General features: G+C 40.9%; 2 long non-coding RNA genes across 2 annotated transcripts; both read right to left on the reverse strand.

Annotated features, from left to right (window-relative positions):
- Positions 1-637: 637 nt before the first annotated feature.
- On the reverse strand, positions 638-6,666 carry LOC125553841 (uncharacterized). Its single transcript, XR_007304228.2, has 2 exons — positions 1,460-6,666; positions 638-1,347 (listed from the first exon to the last, which is right to left on the reverse strand). It is a non-coding gene; the product is annotated as an uncharacterized LOC125553841 (long non-coding RNA).
- A 242-nt stretch (positions 6,667-6,908) lies between these two features.
- Positions 6,909-8,362, reverse strand: LOC147990668 (uncharacterized). Its single transcript, XR_015600151.1, has 3 exons — positions 8,155-8,362; positions 7,484-7,570; positions 6,909-7,134 (listed from the first exon to the last, which is right to left on the reverse strand). It is a non-coding gene; the product is annotated as an uncharacterized LOC147990668 (long non-coding RNA).
- Positions 8,363-19,471: the final 11,109 nt, after the last annotated feature.

Genomic DNA, 19,471 nt, shown 5'->3' on the forward strand with positions numbered 1-19,471 from the left:
TTCTAGAACCGACGAACATTTTTGGCCCAATTGGTGGACGAATTTTTTAAATTTACGAACATTTTTTTGATTTAATGAACATTTTTTAAATGCATGATTATTTTTTGAATCCGCGAACATTTTACGAATGAATAAACTATTTTGCAAGTCATGAACAGTTTTTTCATTTGTAGGATATTTTTACATTCATGAACATTTTTTTAGTTAGCAAATTTTTGTTCAATTTCATGAACATTTTTGAATACACAAACTTTTTAAAGAATCATGAACATTTTTTTATTTCCCGAACATTTGGTTTAAAAAATGTGAACATTTTTTGAGTAAGCAAATATTTTGTACAAAATCGCAAACATTTTTTGAAGGAAAAATTGCACAAAAATAATGAGAAGCTAAAAAGTTTATGCGACATGAAAAATATCAGTACTAAATGGGGTTGATTGGCTTTTATTAGCTTATTAACTCCAGCGCAATGCATTGCAGAATTCCTTTATTAGAGAACACAAGTAATATAGATTAGAGGGAGCAGCATAATTTGGACTCAGGCTTTGATCTGTTGACCTTTTACCCTTATTTCCAAGCATAGATCACACCGTATATATGAAGTATATACCAAAATTATAATAGACATCTTGGCGAGGAAGAACAACAAAGTTTCATAGATATCGACATAATTCAGGGAGGCTCACATAGGTATATTGGCACATATGTACAACTAAAGCCTCTGCGAAACCTGAGGAGATCAAAGAAATGAACATGGAGGCTGAACATACAGTCTGCTATATACTCCCTCTGTCCTAAAATTCTTGTCTTAGAATTGTCTAGATATGGATGCATCAAGTCACGTTTTAGTATTAGATACATCCGTATCTAGACAAATGTAAGACAAGAATTTTGGGACGGAGGGAGTATAATTCATGGATAGAACATTACTACAACATAGCATAAGTATGCAATGAGGGAGCTAAATCTTCAATTTTACTACACCGCGTGTCTGCATAAACAACCAATTTCTGCTAAAAGTGTTGCTGAGTTAGCATAATGGAATATGTAAGCAGCAACACCAAGAAGATGAAGTTTTACAGTAATGTAAAGTTCTCTACAATCCTAATTTTAAAGATTATCCAACAAACAACTACAAGAAAATTATGGAAGTCACCGGCCACCCTTCAATCACCAATTGTGAACAGGCAAACAATTCTTCAGCTCACATGCATAGGCTTGATCTAGAGGACACATGAACTTCGATGGTGAGGAGATCCTAGTACACATGAGTATGTCTGATGATGAGGAGGCAGGTCATGGTGAGCAGAGCATGAACTGCAGGGTGCAGTGCTGCTGCATGGTGTCCTACATCAGGGCGAGGAGTGAGGAGATTAGCACAGCTCCAACGAATTAGAAAACTGAAAATAGTCATGTACTCAGGTTTAGTCAGTAAGGAAATGGCAAGTTAAAAGCATACTGTGTCTGATTGTCTTTCAACAATGTTACGGCACTGATCCTTGTATCTTTCTTTAGCAACATTGAAATACTCCTGAACCTTTAGGAATTCAGACTTGTGTAAACAAGTAGGCCAATTATAGGAGAAAAACATATAATGAATATGGAACCGGAGAAACAATATATCTAAATCTCATACTAAAACATGGAAATATGATGTAACTTGCAAAACTTATTTTTTTCTGATTCTCCCAAAATTAGGAGCGTTAACAACACATACCTGAATAACACATCGAATAAGGACAACAGACCATAGAGAAGCAGATGAAAAACAAATTGAATTTACTGGCCTTAATACGTGCATGGAGCTTCTTAAAAATCAGAGTGCCCCAATGCTCCGCTTTCTGGATCTCCTACAACAATCAATAGAGACTTTTGCTTCTGTTAGATTGTACTCACTACAGCTATGAAGACCACCGTGACACCAATATTATTACATTAGCCAAGGTTTCAAGATTAGAACAAAAAAAGTACATTCGTTATTCAAGGCACAAATTATTAGTTTTCGGACTCTCCTTGGATTGAGAACTATATCTGTGGTCCATAGATCATGTGGATGGAATAAGATAGGCATGACACACAATGAAGTAATTCTCAGTTAAATATTCAAGTAAATTTTAGGTAAAAAAGGACACTTAATCTTCATATATAAATTAGGAGGAAATAGCATGATGATGTATGCAGAATTACAGTCATACGTTCTCACTTACCAAAATAAGCAATGCAACTCGGAGTCCAGTAATCAATCAACGGACGAACTGGGTCAATTTGCATGAAAACATGATTAAGAATATTAAATCCTCCTAGCCCAGGATCAGAACTAATGGCACCACAAAAGATGATTAATTAATTAATTAAACATGGCATCTCCAAAACATCCGGCTTTTGACAACAGCTGTTGCAACTCCATCCGGTAGCCCACGCATAGATACTGCATTGCAACTACATTACCCCTAACGATTCTAATTAAGGTGGCCACCAACCATCCAGAGATCGAAGTGACACTGCGGCATGTTGTCCAAATCCAAATGGCATAAGTAACATTGCGGCATAAAGAAATCATTACGTCTATGTAAAAAGAATGAGAAGAACACATAAAAAGTTATTGTGGAGTAAATATGACATACAAATATCACACTTCAATTTGACATTGTCTATGTATTCTCAATTATTACTCAGAGCATTTAAGGAGTTATCACCAAGCATCCCCTGCCAAGACGAGAACACATAGAGAGCATGCAAAATAACACAAAGTATATACTGTACTTTCAGTAATACAAATGCCAGTACCATTACTTCACCCTGCCACTAAAAGTTACCCCATATGTGACCACTTCCAGCAAGTAGATGGCTCATATTCAGCTATACATTGGCAAACTGGAGCAAAGCTACAATGACTATGGTTTGCAGACCAAAAGAAGACTCACCGACAGGATGCCAGAAGTGGTAGATTATTAAAAATAATAAACATAAGAATAATCAGGGATGCGTATTGAACCCTGCATGTTTAATTCAATCGTGCATCATGTTTTCTGCTAACCCTGCTACATCCGTTGTCAAAGTTTCAACTTCATTCAGTCATCAGGAAAATAGTTTCTACTATATCAGTACTCTTACGTATTCCAAGTATCTCATAAAAAACGTGAATCTGTAGCATATGACATCAACAGCAAATTAAGAGTACAACAAAAATATACCCCACACACAGCAAGCAAGCGGCATCATGCAGAGCAAGCCGTTCAGATTGGAGGGGCGCATATGGCTGGCTACGTTGTCCTGCTCGTCCAGATTGGACCTGGCACATGCCAGGCAGTGAAGCGGGAGGGAGCATACGGCGCGAAAAGGGAAGGTCGGGGAGTGGCGCGCAGGTGGAGGAGATGAGCCCCTGGGGTGGGAAGCGACACTGGGGTAGCAGCGATGTTAGCCATGGGAGGCGGGCGAACTGGTCCGTCGGTTGGTGGAGTGCGCCGGGAAGTTGTGGCCGGTGGCGAAACCGGCGGGTTTGGGGGAACCAACGCCGAGGTCGAAGCAACGGGGAGGAGTCCCGGAGCACCGTGGTAGCAGGGGAGGGGGAGCCGGCAACGGCGCGGCGTCGTGTGTCGTCGGCGGTGGAAGGCCGCGGGGTGGGGCACTTGGGGTAGGGGTAGCGCCCCGGCGGAATAGGCCGCAAGGAGGGGGTCGGCGGCGCGCGGCAGGGGCCGGCGGCGGCGGCGGGGGTGGAGGAGCGCTGGAGGTGGAGATGGGATTGGGAGGTTGGGTTGTGGGTTGTGCGGGTACGTTTTTTTCTCTCTCGCTCGTACCGGTTCGGGACTTCTCGTCAGGACTGCGGCTTGAATATCTAAAAACACAAGGGCTTTTCTGCAAAACTGCCGTGACGTACGACCAGCAGCAATCCTGGTTTATTATAGCAAATATGCCCGTGCATTGCAACGGGAGACAAAAAATTATGGCTAACCAACTAAGTATGACTCAATATTCTAATATATGAGCATACTCTATTTTAACAGAGTGGCTCATCATGTTGCCATTCTCATCCTAGCCGATGATGGTCGCGATGTCTACGTGATCACAATGCATTCGATGCGGTAAATCCCAAGGCTATGAGTTTGCCAGTGCATACCACACTTGTCATTATGTTGCGCAAGGAAACGTTTAAAACTTTAAAAACAAATCTCATTGACCACGAACTACTCCCAACGCCAAGACATATAAAGACTTTCGAAAAACTAATTAAATCCTAGACATAAAATACTTTTGAATCAGTGAACAGTTTTCGAATCGACAAACATTTTTTTTGAAATTTTTGATTTTCTCAAAATCATGAACATTAGTGTTTTTACAAAAAAATGTACAAACCGGTTTCGAATTCATTAACAGTTTTTGAACCAACGAACATTTTATGAATCGATGAATTTTTCTAAAATTGGGAACAAAATTGAAAAACAAATGTTTATTTTTATTTTTGTGAACATTTTTTTGCGGGAATTTGTGAACATTTTCTAAACTGTCACGAACATTTTTTTCAGATTCCTGAATATGACCATGATTTATTTCCCGACCATTTTTTTCAAATTGTGATTTATTTATAATTTTGCGAACAGTTTTACAAAACCACCAACATTTTTTGAATCTGCAAATTTTATGATTTTCAATTTTTTTTGAATTCACATATATTCTATGATTTCTCAAAATTGTTTTTTGAAAAATCGCAACTTTTAGAATATTAAAATCCCGAATTAATTGAAAGAAGAAAGAAAACAGAATGAGAAAAGAAAATGCAAAAAAATAAAATAAAACAAACAGGGCAGCGAAGCCCCGCACATGGGCTGGCCCATGAACGCATACATGCGTGAGAAAAGAAAGATGTAAATTGTGGAGGCTGGGGATCGAACCATGGTCTAGTTGCTAGAGGAGAGATCTGCCAACCAGTCTACTGCTTATCATTTCGTGACTTCTACTCATCGCGGCTCTGTAAAATAACAAAGGAGGCGGCGACTTTTGGTCCGAAAAATTGAATCGTTTTCTTACTTACGGGTGGCATTGGTGGGTAATATTTACCAACTTAGAGAGTAATTTTAATGACGGACGACCAGAAGCGATAGCCGCTTTATTAGTAGGTAAAAATTAGGGAAAAGAAAAAGATATTATATCACATACTCCAGCAACATATATTCCTAGCTGAATTAGTGAGTTATGTGGTGCCTTTTCTTACACTTATTCCTTGCTGAATTCAGCAACATATATTGCTTGGTAAATTATTTTGCTTATCCAAGAAGAACCCGCTCAAGAAGCTGATGTTAGTGCTTCACTTCTTACAATATTTTGATGATCTATTGACTTTGGAACTATTTGCAAGATTAGTCTGCATCCATGCAGCAGAGCGAATACATAACAATCATTTCTCACACAATTAATATTGATGGCCACAAATAGTGATTATGTCTGATGCGGCCAAGCTGGGCCATTCATGATTTTTTTATGAGATCCCATAAGGAGGTGAGATTATTTTTTCCCACTGATCGCTTCTTACAATATTTTGATGCTTTATTGGTTTCAGAACTAATTGCAAGATTAGTCTACATCCATGCAGCAGAGCGAATACATAACATGCATTTCTCACACAGTTAATACTGATGCCCATAAATAGTGATTACCTCTGATGCGGCCGAGCTGGCCCATTCATGATTTGTTTTTGTGAGACCCGATAACGGAGGTAAGATATTTTTTCCCACTGATCACTTCTTACAATATTTTGATGCTTTATTGGTGAACTAATTGCAAGATTAGTCTACATCCATGTAGCAGAGGGAATACATAACATGCATTTCTCACACAGTTAATACTGATGGCCAAGCTGGCCCATTCATGATTTGTTTTTGTGAGACTCCACAATGGAGGCGAGATATTTTTCCCCCACTGATCTGTTGGAGATGCTCTGTGTGAGGTTAGTGTTGAATGCAACTGCTAAATGCTTTACGATAACTTATGATGGAAAACTGGAACAAGCTTAATTTACTTTCACTACATTTTCTGTAAAACGTACTTGCAAGCTAGAAGATGACATCTTTTGCTTAATGCAGTTCCAAATATGCTGTGGTGGTTAGTTGTATCGATTCCAAGTTTCTATCTAAAATTTCCATTCTTTTATAGATAACCGAAAGCTTTCACACTAATGAGTGATGAGAATGGTTTATCATATGGAGTGCTAAGGATCAGGACAAACTGTCGCATTGAGGCACATTTAAGCATCTGAATCACTTTTTTTATCTACTTGGTCTCACTTCCTTTGTACTCCCTCCAGTCCTATTTACTCTGCATATAAAAATTGTTTGAAGTCAAACTTCGTAAAGTTTGACCATATTTATATGAAAAAATATCAACATATACAATACTAAAGTTATGTGATATGAAAATTAAAGTCATGACGCATCTAATGATGTTGATTTCACATTCTGAATGTTGATATCTTTTTCTATAAACTTGGTCAAACATTACGAGGCTTGACTTCAGGCAAATCTTATATGCGAACTAAAAAGGACCAGAGCGAGTATTATAAGACTTCTTATGCACGGGATTCCTGATGGACATGCCATAATCATGCACTTAGCAAATAATTTCCTTTGTATTATTCTATGTTAACCAACATTTATAACATTTTGTCTATAATAATATGTATTTACACATTTCCCTAGCAACGCGCGGGGTATCATCTAGTTTTATTTTATTTGTAAACACAAGGAAGGCGCCATCCCGTGCCACTTTTTCATTCATCAACTCATAACAATGTACAACATGAATTACCTTGAATCTGAAAGTTGAGAAGGGATTTAAAAAAAATGGCAAGATACATTGATATTGAAATAACTAGATGATACTCCGCACGTTGCTGCGGAAATGAAGCTAGTAAAAAATTATACAAAAACAATAAATAAATGTTTACTGAAAAAGGTCTGTAGAAATAGTTTAACTATGAATGCTATGTTAGTGTAGTAAAAAAATCATCTGCAACTGATATGTTCGTTACAACACCCTTAATGTCAGATTACATTATATTGGGCCCGAAAAGAAAAGATGAAGGTTCGCAGAGGCGGTTGTATAAAGAAGTCAAAGCTGCCAGTTTGCTTCCGTTCAGCTCAGCTACACTTAAAAAAACATGTTTTACTTGTATTTTCTGTTGTAAGCTGCAGTTGTGAAAATTCATGTAACAACCTAGAAGACTTATGAACTAAAAAAATCATTTAAAGATAATACTGAGTGGATCTCTATTGAAACAAATAGAACGAAGTAGCATATTAGCATTACTATATTTTTGTTGGCTATTCATCTTTCTATTGAAAAGTCAGACAAATGAGCAAAGCAATAGTACATGATAGATAAAAATTTCTAATTATCTAGAATGTCCAAACTCTACAGTTTATAGCATGTTAGCAGATCTTATGAAAGTTTACAGAGCGAGTACCAATTATGGCCGGAAATATTTTCTTACCGGTCCTTCATGTAGAATTCAGTCTTGATCCCATGAAAACCAAGCGACTCAGCAATTGAATATTATACTTATAGTTCTCACCTGAAACTGTCGGAAAAATAGTGATTGATATGTGCATCCACTCATATGACATCTGTGTACACCGTACTTGTGGTATTTTGCTAGTATAGATACATGAATCACTAAGCAAGAAACAGTATATATCATAGGAACCAACAAATCTGAAGAAAAAGTAAAATAATCTTACCGCAATTCTGTAATTATGTGATGTGCTGAAAAAAATCACTTGCAGTAATAAGTGGAACTTTGATATTTGTCGCAACTCTGTTAGTGCCTCAAATACCATGTACATGATTAATCATATGGTGGACACTTTGTTATCTTCTAGAGAGCAATAAAATTTCAGTTGTGAATGGTACAGAATAAAGGGGATACAATGTTACTATACTATGGTGCACTGACCACCGTGACCTGAGAAAAAAAGTTCTACCTCTAGCCAAAGAGATGCAAATAAATCAATAGGTAGAAATATGTTTCTTCAACTAAGTAAAAAATTATTTACCTACAACGCTCCTCACGATCTTCATCAACACATAAAGCAATATCAAGAATTGCACTCGATCTTGAGGGGGAATCAGCCTTCGAACTCATAGAATCCTCGAAATACTAACCTCTCCATCAATGTTGCCGAGCAGGCCGCGGCGCGAGCAGATCACCTAGTGGAGTGATGGCGAGGCGATGGCCATGGCCAGTTCATGCTGGGCAAGGAGTACCAATATTTCGTTTGTTGGTGTGATGGGGGAAGGGATTCATCGATGAATACATGGCGCATTAGTATATAATAGGAAGGGGAAAGTTAAGGGGAAAAGGAGATGCAAGGAACGGGTAGAGGTAAGCAATACGAAGAGAAGAAGACGATGCAGAATTTGAGTCTGACTGTTTTTTTGAACCAATAAGACTTCATTCCTATTTGAGTCTGACTTTTAGTATGTGAAGGAAATATGCCCTAGAGGCAATAATAAAGTTGATATTTATATTTCCTTATATCATGATAAATGTTTATTATTCATGCTAGAATTGTATTAACCGAAAACTTAGTACATGTGTGAATACATAGACAAAATAGAGTGTCTCTAGTATGCCTCTACTTGACTAACTCGTTGATCAAAGATGGTTATGTTTCCAGACCATATACATGTGTTCTCATTTGATGAACATGATCACATTATTAGAGAATGATGTGATGGACAAGACCCATCCGTTAGCTTAGCATAATGTTTTATTGCTATTGCTTTCTTCATGACTTATACATATTCCTCTGACTATGAGATTATGCAACTCCCGAATACCGGAGGAACACCTTGTGTGCTATCAAACGTCACAACGTAACTGGGTGATTATAAAGATGCTCTACAGGTGTCTCCGAAGGTGTTTGTTGGGTTGGCATAGATCAAGATTAGGATTTGTCACTCTGGGTATCGGAGAGGTATCTCTGGGCCCTCTCGGTAATGCACATCGCTATGAGCCTTGCAAGCAATGTGACTAATGAGTTAGTTACGGGATGATGCATTACGGAACAAGTAAAGAGACTTTCCGGTAATGAGATTGAACTAGGTATGATGATACTGACGATCGAACCTCGGGCAAGTAACATCCCGATGACAAAGGGAATGATGTATGTTGTTATGCGGTTTGACCAATAAAGATCTTCGTAGAATATGTAGGAGTCAATATGAGCATCCAGGTTCCGCTATTGGTTATTGACCGGAGATGTGTCTCGGTCATGTCTACATAGTTCTCAAACCCGTAGGGTCCGCACGCTTAACGTTTGATGACAATTTGTATTATGAGTTATGTGATTTGATGACCGAAGTTTGTTCGGAGTCCCGAATGAGATCACGGACATGACTAGGAGTCTCGAAATGGTCAAGAGGTAAAGATTCATATATTGGAAGTTTGCATTTGGATATCGAAATGGTTCTGAGTGGTTCGGGCATTTTTCCGGAGTACCGGGAGGTTACCGGACCCCCCCCAGAAGAAGTATTGGGCCTATTGAGCCTTATTGGAGGAGAGGAGAAAGGCCACGTGAGAGGGGCGCCCCCCTGCCCAAACCGAATTGGACTAGAGGAGGGGGCTGGCCCCCTCTTTCCTTCTCCCTCTCTCTCCCTTCCCCTTTTCCCTCTCTGGTGGAAGGAAGGAGGGGGGCCAAATCCTACTTGGACTAGGAGTCCAGGTAGGACTCCCCCTTATGACGCGCCCCCTAGGCCGCCCACCACATCCTCTATCCTTTATATATGGAGGTGGGGGGCACCCCAAAGGCACAACAGACATCTCTTAGCCGTGTGCGGTGCCCCCCTCCACAGTTTACCACCTCGGTCATATCGTCGTAGTGCTTAGGTGAAGCCCTGCGCCGGTAACTTCATCATCACCGTCGCCATGCCGTCGTGCTGATAGAACTCTCCCTCGTCCTCAACCGGATCAAGAGCTCAAGGAACGTCATCATGCTGAATGTGTGCTGAACACAGAGTTGTTGTGCGTTCTGTGTTAGGATCGGTTAGATTGTGAAGACGTTCGACTACATCAACCGCGTTACTAAACGCTTCCGCTTTCGGTCTACGAGGGTATGTGGACACACTCTACCCTCTCGTTGCTATGCATATCCTAGTTAGATCTTGCGTGATCGTAGGAATTTTTTTTGAATTACTGTGTTCCCCAACAGTGGCATCCGAGCCAGGTCTATGCGTAGATGTTATATGCACGAGTAGAACACAAAGAGTTGTGGGCGATAATAGTCATACTGCTTACCACCAACATCTTACTTTGATTCGGCGGTATTGTTGGATGAAGCGGCCTGGACCGACATTACATGACCGTGTTCATGAGACAGGTTCTACCGACGTGCTTCGCACACAGGTGTCTGGCGGGTGTCTGTTTCTCCAACTTTAGTTGAATCGAGTTTGACTACGGCCGGTCTTTGTTGAAGGTTAAAACAGCACACTTGACGAAAAATCGTTGTGGTTTTGATGCGTAGGTAAGAACAGTTCTTGCTAGAAGCCCATAGCAGCCACGTAGAACTTGCAACAACAAAGTAGAGGACGTCTAACTTGTTTTTGCAGGGCATGTTGTGATGTGCTATGGTCAAGACATGATGAGATATAAATTGTTGTATGAGATGATCATATTTTGTAGAAGTTACCGGCAACTGGCAGGAGCCTTATGGTTGTCGCTTTATTGTATGAAATACAATCACCATGTAGTTGCTTTACTTTATCACTAAGGGGTAGCGATAGTCGTAGAAGCAATAGTTGGCGAGACGACAACGATGCTACGATGGAGTTCAAGGTGTCAAGTCGGTGACGATGGAGATCATGACGGTGCTTTGGATATAGAGATCAAAGGCACAAGATGATGATGGCCATATCATGTCACATATTTTGATTCCATGTGATGTTTATCATTTATGCATCTTATTTTTCTTAGTACTGCGGTAGCATTATAAGATGATCCCTCACTAAATTTCAAGGTACAAGTGTTCTCCCTGAGTATGCACCGTTGCTACAGTTCGTTGTGCCGAGACACCACGTGATGATCAGGTGTGATAAGCTCTACATTCACATTCAATGGGTGCAAGCCAGTTTTGCACGTGCAAAATACTCGGATTAAACTTGACGAGCCTAGCATATGCAGATATGGCCTCAGAACACTGAGATCGGAAGGTCGAACGTGAATCATATAGTAGATATGATCAACATAGTGATGTTCACCATTGAAAACTACTCCATCTCATGTGATGACCGGACATGGTTTAGTTGATATGGATCATGTGATCATTTAGATGGCTAGAGGGATGTCTATCTAAGTGGGAGTTTTTAAGTAATTTGATTAATTGAACTTTAATTTATCATGAACTTAGTCCTCATAGTATTTGCATATCTATGTTGTAGATCAATAGCTTGCGATGTAGCTCCCCGTTTATTTTTTTGATATGTTCCTAGAGAAAAATAAGTTGAAAGATGATAGTAGCAATGATGTAGAATCAGTCCGTGATCTGAGGATTATCCTCATTGCTGCACAGAAGAATTATGTCCTTGATGCACCGCTAGGTGACGGACCTATTGCAGGAGCAAATGCAGACGTTATGAACATTTGGCAAGCTCGGTATGATGACTACTTAATAGTTTAGTGCACCATGCTTTAAGGCTTAGAACCGGGACTTCAAAAACATTTTGAACGCCATGGAGCATATAAGATGTTCCAAGAGCTGAAATTGGTATTTTAGACTCATGTCTGAGTCGAGAGGTATGAGACCTCTGACAAGTATTTTGCCTACAAGATGCATGGAGGAGAATAGCTCAGCTGGTGAGCATGTGCTCAGAATGTCTGGGTACTACAATCGCTTGAATCAAGTGGGACTTAATCTTTCAGATAAGATAGTGATTAACAGAGTTCTCTAGTCACTATCACCAAGTTACTAAAACTTCGTGATGAACTATAATATGCAAGGGATGACGAAAACGATTCCCGAGCTCTTCACAATGCTGAAATCAGTGAAGGTAGAAATCAAGAAAAGCATCAAGTGTTGATGGTTGACAATACCACTAGTTTCAAGTAAAAGGGCAAGGGAAAGAAAGGGAACTTCAAGAAGAATGGCAAGCAACTTGTCACTCCCATGAAGAAGCCCAAAGCTAAATCCAAGCCTGAAACTGAGTGCTTCTTCTGTAAAGGAAATGGTCACTGGAAGCGGAACTTCCCCAAATACTTGGCGGATAAGAAGGATGGCAAAGTGAACAAAAGTATATATGATATACATGTTATTGATGTGTACTTTACTAGTGTTCATAGTACCCCTGGGTATTTGATATTGGTTCAGTTGCTATGATTAGTAACTCGAAAGATGAGTTACAAAATGAACAAAGACTAGTTGAGGGCCAGGTGACGATGTGTGTTGGAAGTGATTCCAAGGTTGATAAGATCCCCATCGCACACTCCCTTTACCTTCGGGATTAGTATTGAACCTAAAATAAAAGTTATTTGGTGTTTGCGTTGAGCATAATATGATTGGATCGTGTTTATTGCAATACGGTTATTCATTTAAGTCAAAGAAATTGTTATTTTGTTTACATGAATAAAACCTTATGTGATCATACAACCAAGGTGAATGGTTTGTTGAATCTCGATCGTAGTGATACACATATTCATAATATTGATGCCAAAAGATGCAAAGTTGATAATGATAGTGCAACATACTAGTGGCACTGCCATTTAGGTCATATTGGTGTAAAGCGCATGAAGAAAGTCCATGCGGATGGACTTTTGGAATCACTTGATTATGAATCATTTGATGCTTGCGATGTTGGAAATATGCCCTAGAGGCAATAATAAATTGATTATTATTATATTTCCTTATTCATGATAATCGTTTATTATCCATGCTATAATTGTATTGATAGGAAACTCAGATACATGTGTGGATACATAGACAACACCATGTCCCTAGTAAGCCTCTAGTTGACTAGCTCGTTGATCAATAGATGGTTACGGTTTCCTGACCATGGACATTGGATGTCGTTGATAACGGGATCACATCATTAGGAGAATGATGTGATGGACAAGACCCAATCCTAAGCCTAGCACAAAGATCATGTAGTTCGTATGCTAAAGCTTTTCTAATGTCAAGTATCATTTCCTTAGACCATGAGATTGTGCAACTCCCGGATACTGTAGGAGTGCTTTGGGTGTGCCAAACGTCACAACGTAACTGGGTGGCTATAAAGGTACACTACGGGTATCTCCGAAAGTGTCTGTTGGGTTGGCACGAATCGAGACTGGGATTTGTCACTCCGTGTAAGCGGAGAGGTATCTCTGGGCCCACTCGGTAGGACATCATCATAATGTGCACAATGTGATCAAGGAGTTGATCACGGGATGATGTGTTACGGAACGAGTAAAGAGACTTGCCGGTAACGAGATTGAACAAGGTATCGGGATACCGACGATCGAATCTCGGGCAAGTATCGTACCGCTAGACAAAGGGAATTGTACACGGGATTGATTAAGTCCTTGACATCGTGGTTCATCCGATGAGATCATCGTGGAACATGTGGGAGCCAACATGGGTATCCAGATCCCGCTGTTGATTATTGACCGGAGAACGTCTCGGTCATGTCTGCATGCTTCCCGAACCCGTAGGGTCTACACACTTAAGGTTCGATGACGCTAGGGTTATAAAGGAAGTTTGTATGTGGTTACCGAATGTTGTTCGGAGTCCCGGATGAGATCCAGGACGTCACGAGGAGCTCCGGAATGGTCCGGGGGTAAAGATTTATATATGGGAAGTCCTGTTTTGGTCACCGGAAGAGTTTCGGGATTTATCGGTGACGTACCGGGACCACCGGGAGGGTCCCGGGGGTCCACCAAGTGGGGCCACCAACCCCGGAGGCATGCGTGGGCTAAGAGTGGTGAGGGACCAGCCCCTTAGTGGGCTGGTGCGCCTCCCACAAGGGCCCATGGCGCCTAAGAGGTGGAAAGGGGGCAAACCCTAAGGGATATGGGCCTTAAGGCCCATATTGGTGTGCCTCCCTCTCCTCTCCCCCTCTTGGCCGCCATCCTTGATCCCCATCTAGGGCTGCCGCCCCCCTAGGGGGTGGGAACCCTAGAGGGGGCGCAGCCCCTCCCCTTCCCTATATATATGAGGCCTAGGGCTGCCCATAACACAGGCGATTCAATCTCTCGTTGGTGCAGCCCTGCATCTCTCTCTCCCTCCTCTTCTGTGGTGCTTGGCGAAGCCCTGCAGGATAGCCATGCTCCTCCATCACCACCACGCCGTTGTGCTGCTGCTGGATGGAGTCTTCCTCAACCTCTCCCTCTCTCCTTGCTGGATCAAGGCGTGGGAGACGTCACCGGGCTGCACGCGTGTTGAACGCGGAGGTGCCGTGCGTTCGGCACTTGGTCATCGGTGATTTGGATCACGACGAGTACGACTCCATCAACCCCGTTCACTTGAACGCTTCCGCTTAGCAATCTACAAGGGTATGTAGATGCACTCTCCTTCCCTTCGTTGCTAGTCTCTCCATAGATAGATCTTGGTGACACGTAGGAAAATTTTGAATTTCTGCTACGTTCCCTAACAGTGGCATCATGAGCTAGGTCTATTGCGTAGATTCTATGCACGAGTAGAACACAAAGTAGTTGTGGGCGTTGATTTTGTTCAATATGCTTGCCGTTACTAGTCTTATCTTGATTCGGCGGCATCGTGGGATGAAGCGGCCCGGACCAACCTTACACGTACTCTTACGTGAGACCGGTTCCACCGACAAACATGCACTAGTTGCATAAGGTGGCTGGCGGGTGTCTGTCTCTCCCACTTTAGTCGGATCGGATTCGATGAAAAGGGTCCTTATGAAGGGTAAATAGAAATTGGCATATCACGTTGTGGTCTTTGCGTAGGTAAGAAACGTTCTTGCTAGAAACCCATAGCAGCCACGTAAAACATGCAAACAACAATTAGAGGACGTCTAACTTGTTTTTGCAGGGTATGCTATGTGATGTGATATGGCCAAAGGATGTGATGAATGATATATGTGATGTATGAGATGATCATGTTCTTGTAATAGGAATCACGACTTGCATGTCGATGAGTATGACAACCGGCAGGAGCCATAGGAGTTGTCTTAATTTATTTATGACCTGCGTGTCAACATAAACGTCATGTAATTACTTTACTTTATTGCTAACCGTTAGCTGTAGTAGTAGAAGTAATAGATGACGTGACAACTTCATGGAGACACGATGATGGAGATCATGGTGTCATGCCGGTGACAAGATGATCATGGAGCCCCAAGATGGAGATCAAAGGAGCTATATGATATTGGCCATATCATGTCACTACTATTTGATTGCATGTGATGTTTATCATGTTTATACATCTTATTTGCTTAGAACGACGGTAGTAAATAAGATGATCCCTCATTAAAATTTCAAGAAGTGTTCTCCCCTAACTGTGCACCGTTGCTACAGTTCGTCGTTTCTAAGCACGCCGTGATGATCGGGTGTGATGGATCCTTACGTTCACATACAACGGGTGTTGACGAGCCTAGCATGTACAGACATGGCCTCGGAACACATGCAAAACACTTAGGGTTAACTTGACGAGCCTAGCATGTACAGACATGGCCTCGGAACACAGAAGACCGAAAGGTCGAGCATGAGTCGTATAGAAGATACGATCAACATGAAGATGTTCACCGACATTGACTAGTCCGTCTCACGTGATGATCGGACACGGCCTAGTTGACTCGGATCATGTAATCACTTAGATGACTAGAGGGATGTCTATCTGAGTGGGAGTTCATAAGATGAACTTAATTATCCTGAACATAGTCAAAAGGATTTTGCAAATTATGTCGTAGCTCACGCTATAGTTCTACTGTTTAGATATGTTCCTAGAGAAAAATTAGTTGAAAGTTGATAGTAGCAATTATGCGGACTAGGTCCGTAAACCGAGGATTGTCCTCATTGCTTCATAGAAGGCTTATGTCCTTAATGCACCGCTCAGTGTGCTGAACCTCGAACGTCGTCTGTGGATGTTGCGAACATCTGACATACACATTTTGATAACTACGTGATAGTTCAGTTAAACGGTTTAGAATTGAGGCACCGAAGACAGTTTTGAAACGTCGCAAAACATATGAGATGTTTTGAGGGCTGAAATTGGGATTTCAGGCTCGTGCCCACGTCAAAAGGTATAAGACCTTCGACGATTTTCTTAGCCTGCAAACTAAGGAGAAAAGCTCAATTGTTGAGCTTGTGCTCAGATTGTCTGAGTACAACAATCATTTGAATCGAGTGGGAGTTGATCTTCCAGATGAGATAGTGACGTTTCTCCGAAGTCATTACCACCAAGCTGCTAGAGCTTCGTGATGAACTATAATATATCAGGGACATATATGATGATCCTTGAGATATTCGCGATGTTTGACACCACAAAAGTAGAAATCAAGAAGGAGCATCAATTGTTGATGGTTTGTGAAACCAATAGTTTCAAGAAGGGCAAGGGAACAAAGAGATACTTCATGAAACGGCAATTCAGCTGCTGCTCTAGTGAAGAAACCCAAGGTTGAACCCAAATCTGAGACTAAGTGCTTCTGTAATAAGGGGAACAGCCACTGGAGCAAAATTACCCTAGATACTTGGTAGATTAGAAGGCTGGCAAGGTCGATAGAAGTATATTGGATATACATTGTGTTGATGTGTACTTTACTAGTACTCCTAGTAGCACCAGGGTATTAGATACCGGTTCGGTTGCTAAGTGTTAGTAACTCGAAATAAAAGCTACGGAATAAACGGAGACTAGCTAAAGGTGAGCTGACGATATGTGTTGGAAGTGTTTCCAATGTTGATATGATCAAGCATCGCACGCTCCCTCTACCATCGAGTTTGGTGTTTGCGTTGAGCATAGACATGATTGGATTATGTCTATCGCAATACGGTTATTCATTTAAGGAGAATAACGGTTACTCTGTTTATTTGAATAATACCTTTAATGGTCTTGCACCTAAAATGAATAGTTTATTGAATCTCGATCGTAGTGATACACATGTTCATGCCAAAAGATAGTAATGATAGTACCACCTACTTGTGGCGCAGCCACGTAAGTCATATCGGTATAAAACGCATGAAGAAGCTCCATGTTGATGGATCTTTGAACTCACTCATTTTTGAAGTTTGAGACATGCGAACCATGTCTATTGGTGTGTATGCATGAAGAAACTCCATGCAAATGGACCGTTTGGACTCACTTGATTTTTGAATCACTTGAGGCATGCAAATCATACCACATGGGCAAGATGACTGAAAACCTCGGTTTCAGTAAAATGGAACTAGAAAGCAAATTGTTGGAAGTAATACATTTTGATGTGTGCAGTCCAATGAGTGCTGAGGCATGTAGTGGATATCGTTATGTTCTTTCTTCACAGATGATTTGAGTAGATGTTGAGTACATTTACTTGATGAATCACGAGTTTGAATTATTGAAAGGTTCAAGTAATTTCAGTGTGAAGTTGAAAGATCATCGTGACAAAAGGATAAAAGATCTATGATATGATCATAGAGATGAATATCTGAATTACGAGTTTGGCACAGAATTAAGACATTGTGGAAATTGTTTCACAACTAATACAGCCTGGAACACCATAGTGTGATGGTGTGTCCGAACATCATAACTGCACCCTATTGGATATGATGCATACCATGATGTCTCTTATCGAATTACCACAATAGTTTATGGGTTAAGCATTAGAGACAACCACATTCACTTTAAATAGGGCACCACGTAATTCCGATGAGATGACACCGTATGAACTATGGTTTAGAGAAACCTAAGCTGTCATTTCTTAAAAGTTTGGGGCTGCGACGCTTATGTGGAAAAGTTTCAGGCCGATAAGCTCGAACCCAAAGCGGATAAATGCATCTTCATAGGACAACCCAAAAACAGTTGGGTATACCTCCTGTCTCAGATCCGAAAGCAATAAAGGATTGTTTCTAGAATCGGGTCCTTTCTCGAGGAAAAGTTTCTCTCGAATTGAGTGGGAGGATGGTAGAGACTTGATGAGGTTATTGAACCGTCACTTCAACTAGTGTATAGCAGGGCACAAAGAGTTGTTCCTGTGGCACCTACACCAATTGAAGTGGAAGCTTATGATATTGATCATGAGACTTCGGATCAAGTCACTCCCAAACCTCGTGGGATGACAAGGATGCGTACTACTTCAGAGTGGTACGTAATCCTGTCTTGGAAGTCATGTTGCTAGACAACAATGAACCTACGAGCTATGGAGAAGCGATGGTGGGCCTGGATTCCGATAAATGGCTTGAGGCCATATAATCCGAGAGAGGATCCATATATGAAAACAAAGTGTAGACTTTGGAAGAACTAATTGATGGTCGTAAGGCTGTTGAGTGTAGATGGATTTTAAAAGGAAGACGGACAATGATGGTAAATGTCACCATTAAGAAAGCTCGACTTGTCGTTAAGATGTTTTCCGACAAGTTCAAGGAGTTGACTACGATGAGACTTTCTCACTCGTAGCGATGCTAAGAGTCTGTTGGAATTATATTAGCGATTACTGCATTATTTATGAAATCTTGCAGATAGGATGTAAAAAAACATTGTTTCCTCGATGATTTTCTTGAGGAAAGGTTGTATATGATACAACCGGAAGGTTTTTGTCAATCCTGAAAGATGCTAATAAGTATGCAAAGCTCCAGCAATCCTTCTAAGGACTGGAGTAAGCATCTCGGAGTTGGAATGTATGCTTTGATGATGATCAAAGATTTTGGGTTTATACAAAGTTTATGAGAAACTTGTATTTCCAAAGAAGTGAGTGGGAGCACTATAGAATTTCTGATGAGTATATGTTGTTGACATATTATGGATCAGAAATGACGTAGAATTTCTGAAAAGCATATAGGGTTATTTGGAAAGTGTTTTTCAATGGAAAACCTGGATTAAGCTACTTGAACATTGAGCATCAAGATCTATAAGGATAGATCAAAACGCTTAATGGTACTTCCAAATGAGCACATAGCTTTACATGATCTTGAAGGTGTTCAAGATGGATCAGTCAAAGAAGGATTTCTTGCCTGAGTTGTAAGGTATGAAGTTAAGACTTAAAGCTCGACCACGGCAGAATAGAGAGAAAGGACGAAGGTCGTCCCCTATGCTTAAGACATAGGCTCTATAGTATGCTATGCTGTGTACCGCACCTGAAGTGTGCCTTGCCATGAGTCAGTCAAGGGGTACAAGAGTGATCCAAGAATGGATCACAGACAGCGGTCAAAGTTATCCTTAGTAACTAGTGGACTAAGGAATTTTCTCGATTATGGAGGTGGTAAAAGAGTTCGTCGTAAAGGGTTACGCCGATGCAAACTTTGACACTAAACCAGATTATTCTGAGTAGTAAACTGGATTCGTATAATAGAACAGTTATT

Source organism: Triticum urartu, chromosome 1A (assembly GCF_056163025.1).
Source record: "Triticum urartu cultivar PI428250 chromosome 1A, HENAU_Tu73, whole genome shotgun sequence".
Classification (NCBI taxonomy): Eukaryota; Viridiplantae; Streptophyta; class Magnoliopsida; order Poales; family Poaceae; genus Triticum; species Triticum urartu.